This window comes from Oncorhynchus mykiss, chromosome 3, assembly GCF_057628025.1.
Source record: "Oncorhynchus mykiss isolate SJ-2025 chromosome 3, ASM5762802v1, whole genome shotgun sequence".
Taxonomy (NCBI): domain Eukaryota; kingdom Metazoa; phylum Chordata; class Actinopteri; order Salmoniformes; family Salmonidae; genus Oncorhynchus; species Oncorhynchus mykiss.
Window position 1 is genome coordinate 90,306,983 of NC_143024.1, and position 11,225 is coordinate 90,318,207.

Genomic DNA, 11,225 nt, shown 5'->3' on the forward strand with positions numbered 1-11,225 from the left:
CTTCTCTTCTCTCCCAGCAGCTTGTGTGTTTGTGTGTCTGGACGGACGGAAGGACAGATGGATGGTTGGAGAGACAGACCTCCTGCCCCCTACACGTGTTTGTTTTGGATACACAGAAGGAACAGAGGAGTTTGACCCAAACCTCCCTGGATATCCTGCTCTGCGATTCTCCCCAAAAGAGACTACTGCTGGGAAAGAGACGATGGAGGGAGAAAGAGAGGGATGGCAGAGAGAGGAATGGCAGAGAGAGGAAAAGGAGAGAAGAGGCGAACCATGAACTCATGTTAGTAATGGCAGTTAGTCATGAGACACTTCGTGGAAATATCCACTCTGGGACAATCCCGAATGACACACGGACACCAACCTATCACCCACACAACCACCCACTCACTCACCCTATCACCCACACACTCACCCACTGTCAGTCATTGTGAACGGTTCAGACCCTCGTGCTCGTTACGACCCATAATTCCCTCATCGTTTCCGACCACACCTTTTACTTTCTTGCGTCATCAATCATTACCGTGGTTACTTGAAAAAAGGTTTAGGAGAAGAAGAAAACAGCACGATTCCTTTTTACAGCTTCATTATTGTTGGTTCATTCCTGGTGTTGTTCAACTTGCAGACTATTTATTTTTTTGGTAACGTGGTTTTGTCGCAGCTCATGTCGTGCTGGTGTACGTGACTTTCAAATACACACAGACACGTGTGAAAAACACACGCACGCACGCACACACACACGCACACACGCACGCGCACACACACGTACACGCACGCGCGCGCACACACACACGCACACGCACACGCACACACTGCAGCCCAGCACGTGCGCGCACACACACACGCACACGCACACACTGCAGCCCAGCACTGAGAGAGCAGAAAGCAGGACTTAGAGAGGGCTGGACCATGTGGAGGTGTTTTATTTGGGTTCCGTCGCATCGGGGGACATGCTGCTCTTTCTACTCCCTCTGAGTGGTCAGGGCTCACCAGGTGGCTTCTGGGAAGGGTGGAGGACCTAAATGAACGATAGAGCAGCACTTTTAACCCCCCCCCCTGTCCCTCTACCCAGTCAAGCAGTCAGATCACAGAGAGGGAATGAGAGGTGCTGGCAGAGGGGGTAAAAGAGAGAGAGGATAGAAGCTGTATCCCTTTCAGTATGGTTGTAATAGTAGCAAGGACTGACTTTCCATAGATTGGCCTCTAGAACACCGAGAGGTGTTGGTGAACCGGAAATACAGGCCATAAGAAATCCCACCATGCCTTGCTGCTGCAGTTTCAGCTACACGGAGGAAAGGTAAAGATAAGAGAAGCCCAGGTCTAAGTGGAGTTTAACCCAGCCACTGGCTGAAACAGAGAGGTCTAAGTGGAGTTTAACCCAGCCGCTGTCTGAAACAGAGAGGTCTAAGTGGAGTTTAACCCACCCGCTGTCTGAAACAGAGAGGTCTGGTGGAGTTTGACCCAGCCACTGTCTGAAACAGAGAGGTCTAAGTGGAGTTTAACCCAGCCGCTGTCTGAAACAGAGAGGTCTAAGTGGAGTTTAACCCAGCCACTGGCTGAAACAGAGAGGTCTGGTGGAGTTTAACCCAGCCACTGTCTGAAACAGAGAGGTCTGGTGGAGTTTAACCCAGCCACTGTCTGAAACAGAGAGGTCTAAGTGGAGTTTAACCCAGCCACTGGCTGAAACAGAGAGGTCTAAGTGGAGTTTAACCCAGCCACTGTCTGAAACAGAGAGGTCTAAGTGGAGTTTAACCCAGCCACTGGCTGAAACAGAGAGGTCTAAGTGGAGTTTAACCCAGCCACTGTCTGAAACAGAGAGGTCTAAGTGGAGTTTAACCCAGCCACTGTCTGAAACAGAGAGGTCTAAGTGGAGTTTAACCCAGCCACTGGCTGAAACAGAGAGGTCTGGTGGAGTTTAACCCAGCCACTGTCTGAAACAGAGAGGTCTAAGTGGAGTTTAACCCAGCCACTGTCTGAAACAGAGAGGTCTAAGTGGAGTTTAACCCAGCCACTGTCTGAAACAGAGAGGTCTAAGTGGAGTTTAACCCAGCCACTGTCTGAAACAGAGAGGTCTAAGTGGAGTTTAACCCAGCCACTGTCTGAAACAGAGAGGTCTAAGTGGAGTTTAACCCAGCCACTGTCTGAAACAGAGAGGTCTAAGTGGAGTTTAACCCAGCCACTGTCTGAAACAGAGAGGTCTAAGTGGAGTTTAACCCAGCCACTGTCTGAAACAGAGAGGTCTAAGTGGAGTTTAACCCAGCCGCTGTCTGAAACAGAGAGGTCTAAGTGGAGTTTAACCCAGCCACTGTCTGAAACAGAGAGGTCTAAGTGGAGTTTAACCCAGCCACTGTCTGAAACAGAGAGGTCTAAGTGGAGTTTAACCCAGCCACTGTCTGAAACAGAGAGGTCTAAGTGGAGTTTAACCCAGCCACTGTCTGAAACAGAGAGGTCTAAGTGGAGTTTAACCCAGCCACTGTCTGAAACAGAGAGGTCTGGTGGAGTTTAACCCAGCCACTGTCTGAAACAGAGAGGTCTGGTGGAGTTTAACCCAGCCACTGTCTGAAACAGAGAGGTCTGGTGGAGTTCAACCCAGCCACTGTCTGAAACAGCTCTAGGTTCCGTAGTGTCTGTTCCCAGGGGCAACAAGAACCGTTGCCATCCTACACAACTTTAAAAAGCACAGGGACATCAAAGCTCATTGTCACTTTTTCTCAAACATCATCTTTAGCATTTCCTTGTTGTTGTTGTTTTTTTTTACTATTATTATTATATATATATTTTTTTTTAGTTAGAAAAATAGATGTACATTTAAAGGAGGACATTTTGAAAACAGAAAGAGTAAGAAATAAACCATCTGAAAAAAAATCATTATTTATTCATCATAGACCCATTAGAGGTGTTGTCAGAAAGACACTGATGTAGTCTTTAGTCTGGTATAAAAGTACACATTATGCAAGCTAGAGTTTTAATGATCTAATTCACCCACAATGTCCCATCTTTTCATTAACTTCCACCCAGAGACACAGGACTAGAGCCTGGGAAGGGGATAGGGAGGGCAGCCTGGACATATGCCCCAAGGGGAGAGGAGGTTGTTGGACCCAAAATAGCATAACCACGAGGCAGACCAGCAGTGTATCCCACACTCCTTCACTGTAGCATCTCCCAAAGGACCATGGGAAGATTCTCATGATGACCCTGTGCCCCTCTTTCCCTATGCTACCGTGTGTGTGTGTGTGTGTGTGTGTGTGTCTGTGTGTGTGTGTGTGTGTGTGTGTGTGTGTGCCTCCTGTTGAGCAAGGCCAGTGAAAGACAGCCATTTTGTTCTCTTTATTCACACGCATTTGAAAACATTGACTTAAGAAAATGAGAACACGAGTGTGACTTATACCACGCCCAAATCATGTATCTGTTCACAACCAACATTCTCATTAGTTCATTAAGAACATCAAATTTCACCAAGCCTTGTATGATCTGGGGTTTCTGCCTCTAAGAGGCTACAAAATCTGCAAATATGCAATTTCTATTTATTTTTTTAAGAATTGAGAGAAATCTACACCTATGGAAAGTGTTCTTACACCACTGAGAGATGTAACAACAAACAGGACAACAACAAAACGAGTAAAGTACATCACACGAGCCTGCTGTTAAGAGTTTTTTGATTTCTAGTATTATTTTAACATTTATTTCGTTCCAAGGTAAACTGTGAAGAAAAAAAGAAAAACGTTTTGAAAATGAAATGCACCCGGATAGTTATTTAAGAAAAAGTGAGAGAGAGAGAGAGAAAAACAAAAAACACACACACCAGGAATCACAAAACAAATTGATGTTTAGTTGCTGTCTGACTGCGACAGAATATGACAATCGTTTTAGTTTCTTTGAATCTGACGTCCTTATCCTAGCTAACGTACAACTGACATTCTTCTAAAACGGCTAGGGTCGATTTTTATGTCCCTGTTATGTCAATGAAATGTTGCAAGCCATGTTGAGAGAATGTTAGTAAGCTGGCTAGGAGAAGTACTTCAGGCTAACTGTAAAATGCCTTGCTCGTATTGGTCAGCCCTTGGTCACCTGACTCAGTAATTTTGCACCGTTCTATCTGTAGGTGAGAAACTGTAAATACATGAATGTTTGTATTGTTTATGGATCCTGGGATGTTACAATAGCCTTATTCACCTTTTTAGGAAAGTACATGGAAATGAATAAAGAGCAAATGGGACACTCTTCTGTAAAACAGAGCATATGTTTGTTGGTAAATAGCTTGTGTACATATTGACAAGATCAATAAAACAATGTTTTTTTTTATCAACTCTTAAAGTAAGATGTTTTGTATACAATTAGAATTATTATTTTTATTTTTTTTGCTATGTATTTGCTAGCGCTCGTTGGAAAGCCCTTGTCCTCCTCCCACTCCCTCCCCCTTTTGCACTGTTTCCATGGCAATTTGGTTTGGAAACAATCGAGAGAACAAGTTGCCAAACCGACTGCTGCATATTCCTGTGTACCATAAATATTTATTGAATTCATTTTTGTTGTTGTTCTGTTTTTTTTTATTTGATTTCTGTTCAGTAAGTGACACAGTATTACGATTGGGTTGTTCATTTGTCTCCCTGTCCTGGTTTCGTTAGTCTGTCCTGGTTTCGTTAGTCTGTCCTGGTTTCGTTAGTCTGTCCTGGTTTCGTTAGTCTGTCCTGGTTTCGTTAGTCTGTCCTGGTTTCGTTAGTCTGTCCTGGTTTCCAGGTGGCTGTATCAGTAACCCCTCCCCTTGCAGTTTCAGATGACCAGGCCGTTGAAATGGTTAAACATTCAAGAACTAAATTAACTACAGTGACACACATTCCACCAGTCTGTTAAAGAACTGAAAATGTTTTTCAATAAAATGTTTTTCCTATGGACATGCCGTCTGTGTTTTCCTACAGGCTGTCTGTGTTTTCCTACGGTCTGTCTGTGTTTTCCTGCGGTCTGTCTGTGTTTTCCTACGGTCTGTCTGTACTGTTGTGAGTCTGTATTTCTGAATTGGATGGATTTTCTGAAACTTGTGGTTTCTCTACAGGACATCACACTGTGAAACGCTTGTGGTTACATACGGTTTGCACTGCAAAACACATCCACCTTCCTGAGATACAGCCTTTCATACTATTGGAAGGCATTGACATCTTGCCAAGACACGTTTATTTGAGTGCGCTGACAGATAATTTCACTTTAACCTTAAAAAGCCTTAAAACAGGTCAGAATATCTTAAAACAAGACAAAATGAATCTTGATGCATTTTCTGAGCGAGCGGAATCAACTCAAAACAGGTCATTTTTCAGTTCATGATCTCAGTGCGATACAAAAAAAAAATGGATGAACAATTTTTATTTTTCATTTGACGTTTGTTAGTCTCTAGGAAATTTAATCACATGTTTCTCTGTGGTGTGTGTCTGTGTGCTGTTTCTCTGTGGTGTGTCTGTGTGCTGTTTCTCTGTGGTGTGTGTCTGTGTGCTGTTTCTCTGTGGTGTGTGTCTGTGTGCTGTTTCTCTGTGGTGTGTGTCTGTGTGCTGTTTCTCTGTTGTGTCTGTGTGCTGTTTCTCTGTTGTGTGTGTGTGTGATATTTCTCTGTGGTGTGTGTCTGTGTGCTGTTTCTCTGTGGTGTGTGTGTGTGTGTGTGCTGTTTCTCTGTTGTGTATGTGTGCTGTTTCTCTGTTGTGTGTGTCTGTGTGCTGTTTCTCTGTTGTGTCTGTGTGCTGTTTCTCTGTTGTGTGTGTGTGATATTTATCTGTGGTGTGTGTGTCTGTGTGCTGTTTCTCTGTTGTGTGTCTGTGTGCTGTTTCTTTCTTTCATTGTCTGAGTATGTTTAAGAATGTAGTTCAGTATATCAGTAGTATCTGTATATCAGTAGCCAGTAGTATCTGTATACTATATATCAGTAGCCAGTAGTATCTGATATCAGTAGCCAGTAGTATCTGTATACTATATATCAGTAGCATCTGTGTACTGTATATCAGTAGCCAGTAGTATCTGTATACTATATAACAGTAGTATCTGTATATCAGTAACCAGTAGTATCTGTATATCAGTAGCTAGTTGTATCTGTATACTATATATCAGTAGCCAGTAGTATCTGTATATCAGTAACCAGTAGTATCTGTATATCAGTAGCCAGGCTGTGTATAGGTGTGGTCCTCTGCTCGGCTCTCTGTACAGGGTGGTCCATTGAGCTGTGGTCCGGGGTAATGATGTCATGGCGGGCTGTGATTAAGAGGGCCTCTCGGCTCTCGACGGGGGACACTGGCTCTCTGGAACTAACCCAACAACCTAGTGCAGAGCAAGCCAGACCAGAGCAGCCTGTGTCCTGCCTGGATCAAGTCTACACTAGGGGATATAGCATTTTATACCAGCCAGTGTCCTGCCTGGATCAAGTCTACACTGGGTGAAAGATTAGTGGAATCTGTGTTTATTTTATTTGTTTATTTCACCTTTTTTTTTAGCCAGGTAGGCCAGTTGAGAACAAGTTCTCATTTACAACTGTGAACTGGCCAAGACACAAACAACAACACAGAGTTGCACTTGGAATAAACAAGCGTACAGTCAATAACACAATAGAGTGAAGTCTATATACAGTGTATGCAAATGGAATGAGGAGGCAAGGCAATAAATAGGCCATAGCAGCGAAGTAATTACAATTTAGCAAATTAACACTGGAGTGATAGATGAGCAGATGAACACGTGCAAGTAGAGATACTGGTGTGCAAAAGAGAAGAAAAGTAAATCAAATCAGTATGGGGATGAGGGAGGTAGATTGGATGGACTATTTACAGATTGGCTATGTACAGCTGCAGCGATCGGTCAGCTGCTCAGATAGATGATGTTTAAAGTTAGCGAGGGAAATATAAGTGGGTAGCTGGACAGGTACGATGACTGACAGTGAAGGTGAACAGGTGGTCCCGGGTCAGATGACAGAGGAATGGATGAGACTGAGGCAGGAATTCCTTGTCTGTGTTGCATCACAAAGGAAACAGAATAACATGTATCCAATCAAATTCATATATCACAAAGATCCAATCATAACAATCATTCATTATTAATATAATTAGGCAATTGGGCCGTGATCATTGACCATTCACATTACACAATAGATTTGAAGCGTGCGCTCCAAGCCGCGCTCCACGGTAATAACAATAAACAATAACTGATGGCCCACTCTCCCGATCGCAACAGATAGTTCAGATGAAAAGGTAACAGTTTCTGTGGACTTACATGTATTCATGGACGCACAGAACGTCTGGAATAGACGGAGTTGAGGAAGAGAAAGCAGGGAGATCGGGCGGTGGCAATTTCCTCCTTTTAATGAGTTGAGATCTGTCAGACATTTCCACCTGACCTAATTAAAGCACCCCTGGTCCAGCTGAGCAAGTGGCCATGAATTAAAGGATTCTTCCACCAACTCCATGGGCCTTTTCTACACTAGGGGCTGTAGCATTTCAAACTAGATGGTGTCCTGCCTAGATCAAGTCTGCACTAGGGGCTGTAGCATTTTAGACCAGCCAACCCTTAGACCTTGCCCATAGATAGACCTAGCCCATAGATAGACCTAGCCCATAGATAGACTTAGCCCATAGGCCTAAGGGTTCTTTGGCTGTCCCCATAAAATATCCCTATTTGGAATCTCCTATGGGGATTGAATCAAAAAGAGTTCTACCTGGAATCAAAAAGAGTTCTACCTGGAATCAAAAAGAGTTCTACCTGGAATCAAAAAGAGTTCAAACTGGAATCAAAAAGAGTTCTACCTGGAATCAAAAAGAGTTCTACCTGGAATCAAAAAGAGTTCAAACTGGAATCAAAAAGAGTTCTAACTGGAATCAAAAAGAGTTCTAACTGGAATCAAAAATAGTTCTAGCTGGAATCAAAAAGAGTTCTACCTGGAATCAAAAAGAGTTCTACCTGGAATCAAAAAGAGTTCTACCTGGAATCAAAAAGAGTTCAAACTGGAATCAAAAAGAGTTCTACCTGGAATCAAAAAGAGTTCAAACTGGAATCAAAAAGAGTTCTACCTGGAATCAAAAAGAGTTCTAACTGGAATCAAAAATAGTTCTAGCTGGAATCAAAAAGAGTTCTACCTGGAATCAAAAAGAGTTCTAACTGAAATCAAAAAGAGTTCTAACTGGAATCAAAAAGAGTTCAACCTGGAATCAAAAATAGTTCTAACTGAAATCAAAAAGAGTTCTAACTGGAATCAAAAAGAGTTCTAACTGGAATCAAAAAGAGTTCTAACTGGAATTAAAAAGAGTTCTACCTGGAATCAAAAAGAGTTCTAGCTGGAATCAAAAAGAGTTCTAGCTGGAATCAAAAAGAGTTCTAGCTGGAATCAAAAAGGGTTCTTCCAAGTTTTTGTTTTTTAATAAACAGTGTACAATAGATCAGCTACTGAATATCTGACTGGGTTATTCAAGCCCAGCCGTTGTCCTCCATCTAGCTACATATGTCACCATTCTTATTATCCTGGACCCGAACACCAAATACATTCCTGTGTCCGGATCAAAATCCCTATAAATCACTGAGTAATAACAACACATCCTGGATTACTGTGCTGTGAAATATATCCCAATTAAAATAGTCAGTAGGTACTACTGTACTACACTACTGTGCAGCAGTGATGTGCAGTCAGATGTTGGGTAAGAACTGGCTGTTAACAAAACCAGATTTACTCACAAATAAACATTGATGAAGCCCAAGTTCACCATACCACAAATAGCTCTGACAACCACAGTGACGTAAACTATTAACCTGAAATTGACAAACCATTTTCACCCAATGTAGCCAAGATACATAAACGATCGCCTTCGACAAAATGACTTACTGCCCCACTGAGCTCAGTCGTAAACCAATGTAGCATCCCAAGTTACAACTGATAGGTGACGCTAAAATACCGATATATAGACGCATTTCATTGGAGTAATTTGCAATGCAAACTCTTGAGGTGATCGTGTTAACGCCACACCGGCTGTCATGAGTCATGATGGTCACGGTAACTAGGCGTCTCCAAGCTCTGATACTGTTGATGGTCATTAGTAGCCGACCGAACTTGCTGACTGCCTGGTACTCTGCGCTCTGTTGTCCCTCCAATCACTGTGACATCAATACAAATTTAATCTAACATCTAATCAAACACTTAATGAGAGCCCATTAGCTTATGTTGCCCAACATTTCTATAGGCTATGCAATTGCAAGAGAAAACAGAGTGATGGCCTCTATTAAAAAGAGGAGGAACCCATCAGCTTTCTATAGGCTAGGCCTACTATATTTATTAAGCACATTGCTTATCTTTACAACAGGAGTGGCATGAACATGAACCACGGAGGGATAAGTGTCCTCCATTTGCTATTTAAGTGCATAGATGACATACATTGTTTTTCCCGCTGCCCCTGTGTTGATACAAGTGCATGATAGTGGTTCATTCTAAATCAAAGCAAATTTCGTAAATGTATTATTTAGTATATGTTAAGACAAGATTAAATCAAGAATAGTCCGATCGTTGACAATGTTAGCCCATCACTTGTGAATGATGCCCAGCTTAAGGCAAACAGTGCATGCTGTTTTTCTTGACTTTTTCCAAATCAAAGTCGCACTCTCATCTAGCCTGGCCCATAGCCCTATATGTTTTAATAAGGTTAGTATCACTCCTCATCTAGCCTGGCCCATAGCCCTATATGTTTTAATAAGGTTAGTATCACACCTCATCTAGCCTAGCCCATAGCCCTATATGTTTTAATAAGGTTAGTATCACACCTCATCTAGCCTGGCCCATAGGCCTATATGTTTTAATAAGGTTAGTATCACACCTCATCTAGCCTGGCCTATAGTCCTGTATGTTTTAATAAGGTTAGTATCACACCTCATCTAGCCTGGCCCATAGTCCTATATGTTTTAATAAGGTTAGTATCACACCTCATCTAGCCTGGCCCATAGCCCTATATGTTTTAATAAGGTTAGTATCACACCTCATCTAGCCTGGCCCATAGCCCTATATGTTTTAATAAGGTTAGTATCACACCTCATCTAGCCTGGCCCATAGGCCTATATGTTTTAATAAGGTTAGTATCACACCTCATCTAGCCTGGCCCATAGCCCTATATGTTTTAATAAGGTTAGTATCACACCTCATCTAGCCTGGCCCATAGGCCTATATGTTTTAATAAGGTTAGTATCACACCTCATCTAGCCTGGCCCATAGGCCGATATGTTTTAATAAGGTTAGTATCACACCTCATGTAGCCTGGCCCATAGCCCTATATGTTTTAATAAGGTTAGTATCACACCTTATGTAGCCTAGCCCATAGGCCTATATGTTTTAATAAGGTTAGTATTACACCTCATCTAGCCTGGCCTATATGTTTTAATAAGGTTAGTATCACACCTCATGTAGTCTAGACCAAAGGACTATACAGTGAGGGAAAAAAGTACTTGATCCCCTGCTGATTTTGTACGTTTGCCCACTGACAAAGAAATGATGAGTCTATAATTTTAATGGTAGGTTTATTTGAACAGTGAGAGACAGAATAACAACAAAAAAATCCAGAAAAACGCATGTCAAAAATGTTATAAATTGATTTGCATTTTAATGAGGGAAAAATTATTTGACCCCCTCTCAATCAGAAAGATTTCTGTCTCCCAGGTGTCTTTTATACAGGTAACGAGCTGAGATTAGGAGCACACTCTTAAAGGGAGTATAAACTCTTAAAGGGAGTTTATACCTGTATAAAAGACATCTGTCCACAGAAGCAATCAATCAATCAGATTCCAAACTCTCCACCATGGCCAAGACCAAAGAGCTCTCCAAGGATGTCAGGGACAAGGTTGTAGACCTACACAAGGCTGGAATGGGCTACAAGACCAACGCCAAGCAGCTTGGTGAGAAGGTGACAACAGTTGGTGCGATTATTCACCGCATCAAAGGGACGATGGTTAGTATCACACCTCATCTAGCCTGGCCCATAGCCCTATATGTTTTAATAAGGTTAGTATCACACCTCATCTAGCCTGGCCTATATGTTTTAATAAGGTTAGTATCACACCTCATCTAGCCTGGCCCATAGCCCTATATGTTTTAATAAGGTTAGTATCACACCTCATGTAGCCTGGCCAATAGTCCTATAGTATCACACCTCATGTAGTGTAGCCCATAGGTCTATATGTTTTCATAAGGTTTGAATCACAGCTAAAGTGGCCAAATAACTTAAAAATTAAGC

The 11,225-nt window shown here is 42.3% G+C and overlaps 1 protein-coding gene across 2 annotated transcripts in view; it reads left to right on the forward strand.

Moving 5' to 3' along the window:
• Window positions 1–4,895, forward strand: part of LOC110504857 (ephrin-B2a) — a 39,365-nt gene extending 34,470 nt beyond the window's left edge. The window contains exons 5-6 of one of the 2 annotated variants that reach the window (XR_016494883.1): window positions 1–1,318; window positions 1,528–1,672. The exon at window positions 1–1,318 is cut by the window's left edge and continues 600 nt beyond it. The gene's annotated coding sequence lies outside the window, so the exon portion shown is untranslated. The other variant, XM_036975296.2, reaches the window with a different exon arrangement.
• Window positions 4,896–11,225: the final 6,330 nt, after the last annotated feature.